The sequence below is a fragment of the Bison bison genome, unplaced genomic scaffold (assembly GCF_000754665.1).
Source record: "Bison bison bison isolate TAMUID 2011002044 unplaced genomic scaffold, Bison_UMD1.0 scf7180017864145, whole genome shotgun sequence".
Classification (NCBI taxonomy): Eukaryota; Metazoa; Chordata; class Mammalia; order Artiodactyla; family Bovidae; genus Bison; species Bison bison.
In genome coordinates, this window is record NW_011494717.1 from 5,866,470 (window position 1) to 5,871,250 (window position 4,781).

Genomic DNA, 4,781 nt, shown 5'->3' on the forward strand with positions numbered 1-4,781 from the left:
ACATCAGGTGGCCAAAGTATTGGAGTTTCAGCTTCAACATCAGTCCTTCCAATGAATACCAAGGACTGATCTCCTTTAGAATGGACTGGTTGGATCTCCTTGCAGTCCAAGGGACTCTCAAGAGTCTTCTCCAGGACCACAGTTCAAAAGCATCAATTCTTCTACACTCAGCTTTCTTTATAGTCCAACTTTCACATCCATACATGACCACTGGAAAAACCATAGCCTTGACTAGATGGACCTTTGTTGAAAGTGATGTCTCTGCTTTTGAATATGCTATCTAGGTTGATCATAACTTTCCTTCCAAGGAGTATGCATCTTTTAATTTCATGGCTGCAGTCACCATCTGCAGTGATTTTGGAGCCCAGAAAAATAAAGTCAGCCACTGTTTCCACTGTTTCCCCATCTATTTGCCATGAAGTGATGGGACCAGATGCCATGATCTTAGTTTTCTGAATGCTGAGCTTTAAGCCAACTTTTTCACTCTCCTTTTTCACTTTCATCAAGAGGCTCTTTAGTTCTTCTTCACTTTCTGCCAGAAGGGTGGTGTCATCTGCATATCTGAGGTTATTGATATTTCTCCCAGCAATCTCTATTCCAACTTGCGCTTCTTCCAGCCCAGCGTTTCTCATGATGTACTCTGCATAGAAGTTAAGTAAGGAGGGTGACAATATACAGCCTTGAAATACTCCTTTTCCTATTTGGAACCGGTCTGTTGTTCCATGTCCAGTTGTAACTGTTGCTTCCTGACCTGCATACAGGTTTCTCAGGAGGCAGGTTGGGTGGTCTGGTATTCCCATCTCTTTCAGAATTTTCCAGTTTATTGTGATCTACACAGTGAAAGGCTTTGGTATAGTCAATAAAGCAGAAGTAGATGTTTTCCTAGAACTCTCTTGTTTTTTCGATGATCCAACGGATGTTGGCAATTTGATCTCTGGTTCCTCTGCCTTTTCTATATTATTTATTACTAAAATGGACAGAGCATTTCTATGTGCTGATATAGAGAGGGGGAGAAAAGTCTGACAGAAAACAGGATTTTTAGGGCAGTGAAACTGTATGGCACTATAAGAGTGGGCGTGTGTCATTAAGTTGTTGTTCAGTCACTAAGTCACGTCTGATGCTTTGTGACCCCATGGACTGTAGCCTGCCAGGCTCCTCTGACCATGGGATTTCCCAGGCAAGAATACTAGAGTGTCTCTTCTCCAGAGGATCTTCCCCACCCAAGGACTGAACCCGAGTCTCCTGCATGGCAGGTGGATTCTTTACCACTGAGTCACCAGGAAAGCCCTGCATGTCATTATGCACGTTTCCAAATCCATAGAGTATACACCAGAAGTGAACCCTGATGTAAACCATGGGCTTTGAGTGATAATGATGCATCAGTATAGGTTCATCAACAGTAACACCTGTCCCCTCGGGGAGGTTGATCATGGGGGAGGCTGTGCATGTGGGGGGAGGGGGGCACAGAATATGTGGGAGCTCTCTGTACCTTCCTCTCCATTTAAGAGTGAACCGAAAATCACATTAGCTTTTTTCTTTAAAAGTATAATCTTTTATATGGAACCTAGAAAAATGTTACTGATGGACCTATTTGCAGGGCAGGAATAGAGAATGGAAATGTGGACTTGGGGGGTAGGGAGAGGAAAGTCGGATGAATGGAGAGAACAGCATTGCTATACACACACCACCATGTATGGCTAGTGGGGAGACGCTATATAGTTCAGGGAGCCCAGCTCCGTGCTCTGTGATGACCTAGATGGGTGGGATGGGGGCGGGCAGCCAGAGGCACACGCCTGAGGAAGGGAATATGTGTGTGTGTGTGAAAGTCGCTCAGTCGTGTCCAGCTCTTTGTGACACCATGGACTATATAATCCATGGAATCCTCTAGGCCAGCATACTGGAGTGGGTAGCTGTTCCCTTCTCCAGGGGATCTTCCCAACCCAGGGATCGAACCCAGGTTTCCCACATTACAGGCAGATTCTTTATCAGCTAAGCCACCAGAGAAGCCCCAGATATATAGCTGATTTACTTTGCTATACAACAGAAACTAACACAACATTGTAAAGCAATTATACTCCAATAAAAAATAAAAATTGCGTTATGTATTTAATATATATATATACGTAATTTTTATATTTGTAGAAACTTAGCAGATACTTATCAGACAGATCACAGTCTTCTGAGTTTATTCACTCTCTTGGATATTTACAGGGACCTCCTATGAGAGTCACTTTACCAAAACTGAGCATTAGAATTTAATTAATTTAATATAAGTGATTTTCTTTCTTCATTCTCTCTTTTTTGCTTATCTCCATTTTCTCATTTTTTAAGTCAACATGTAGTGATAATGAAAGTGAAAGTGTTAGTCACTCCATTGTGTCCGACTCTTTGCGACCCCACAGGCTGTAGCCCGCCAGGCTCCTCTGTCCATAGAATTCTCCAGGTAAGAGTACTGGAGTGGGTTGCCATTTCCTCCTCCAGGCAATCTTCCCAACCCAGGGATCAAACCCGGGTCTCCTAACATTGCAGGCAGAGTCTTTACCATCTGAGCCACCAGAGAAGCCCCATAGTGATAATGAACCAAAGCAAAAGAGCTTCAGAGCGGTTCTCCTCCACCCTCTGCTCCTGCTTCCTTCTCCAGCTCTCATAGCCCAGGCCAGGCACCTGGTGGAGAGGCCTCAGACTTCTGCTATAGTGTTTGAATAGGAAGTCCCTGCTCCGCTCTTGGCCCTAGAATCCCCTTGGAGCTCAGAGGAAGCCCCACTCAGCCTCCCCAGCCCCCTCCAGGAACACCGAGGGCTAGGATTTGGGTGGCTGTGCAGAGCCCTGTCATCTCACCACGGTAATATGGCTCTCAGTTCATGCAGCACTGGAGAGGCAACAAAGGAGATAACTGGAATTTCTGCTCAGTGAGTTGATGATAATAATAAATAAGGCCTTTTCTCCAAAGGCTTGAAATCTGTTGGCTCATTTCAATGCACAAAATTATTCATTTAAAAAATCCTCCCCACAGACTTGAAGTAGGTGGGGGATTAGTAATCATTAACCCCATTTTGCAGATGGAGAAATCAGGACCCAGCAGGAGCCGGAGCGCATAACCACCGGCAGAGCAGGTGTCCTGCCTCCCCGGCCAGCACCCTATGTGGAGAGGGGGCGATCGCAGCCTCTATCTGGCACTGGAACCCAGGCCCAGAAAGTGATCCTTGCATCCCCGAGAGTCCAGGCTGCGTTCTGCACCTCGTCCTCTAAAGGCATCCCTCCTCAGACCCAGAGTTCCCGGAGGACCCAAAAACCATCTCTTCCTATCTCTCTGTCCTCCCAAGACTGAACAGAACAAGGGCAGAGTCAACACGCCCCTTCTGCCGCCCTGACATTGACTGTGCTCAGGACCGGGCCCCCAAAGGCTCTCGATGCTTGGTGATGGATGCTGCATGGATCGGCTGAACAGTGGCAGAATGTCTTCTCTGGTCCCGGCTCTTACATTTGACAGGAGAACACCGCCCAGGGAGGCCGAGGCCGTCATGTGGCTCCGAGCAGGAAGAGGACATCCTTCTCCAGCTCTGCCTTTGCCTGTCAGAGCTTCCAGCCTCAGGTAACCATGGTAATCACCAGTATTAACCACGGCAGAGACAGGAGCCTCAGCAGGCCGGATCTGGCCTGCTCCCACAGCAGACGGTGCGCCGGCTTCCGGCAGCACGTCGGGCCCCCGATCACCCCTCTGCTGCCGGTGTCTAGGGACTGCGAAGGACGGTCTGTCTACTAAACCCAGGAGTCAGTGCTAGAGGGAGAGAACAAGCCCTCAACCTCTCCCACCGCCACCAGAGCCTGAGTCAGCCAAAGGTCGAGGATGTGGCCTAAGGATGCAGCCATGATGGTGGTGGCCAAGGACCAGGTCTTTGTGACCTGCACTTCCTGTCCTGTCCCAGCCCTGCCTCCAGAGATGGCAGCCACCAGTTGTCACCACAGGAGGCCAGTCTAACCTGAACTCGTGGGAGAGCTTCGTGGCCGGGAATTAGGGGCATGCACAAGTAACCTTTTGCTGCCCTTGACCTGAGGGCCATGCCAAAAAGGCCACAGCGGAGCCATTCTTGCGAAACTTGGGAGCTGCCTCTCTGACCCACCCCCACGGTGCTCATCAGCTCCAGAGGCGCCGCGTTTGCAACATCAGGAGACCCTGTCCCCAGGTCTCTGACACCAGCTACTACTCATCCTCCCAGCCCGGCCTGTTTTTTCCTAAACCTGCTCCTCATCCCTCCCTCCTATGAAGCACTAAACTTTTTTTTCCCCCCCAGGTGGCAGAGAGCTGAGAATCTGCGCAGAACACGGGGCCTGTCCCTTGCAGCTCCGAGGGCCAGGGCAAGCTCCCCGCGGGGGACACAGGAGGCCTTTGCCAGGTCCTCGGACACGGGGAGCAAAGGACAGTTGCTGAGAGCCGCCAGAATCCCCGCCGCGGCCCCCCACACCCTCTCCACCACCACCACCACCAGGGTTTGCAACAGGCCTGAGGCCGCATCCCGTACTCAAGGGCTCTGCAAATTCTCGACAAACAACACTGAGGATGCTTGAGTCCAGCGGCTTCTGAGAAATCGTTACATGGTAAAGGTCCAAGGAGCGCGTTTCCCAAGAAACCCCAAGCCCCGGCGGCCGCCAGGTCCGGCTGCAGCTGGGAGCCCACGCGGTGGCGGAGAACGACGCGGCGCTCCCTCTAGCGGCGAGCATCCCGTACTGCGCCCGGGGCTCGCCGGCGAGCCTTCCCGCCTGCAGACGCTCCCGCCTGGACC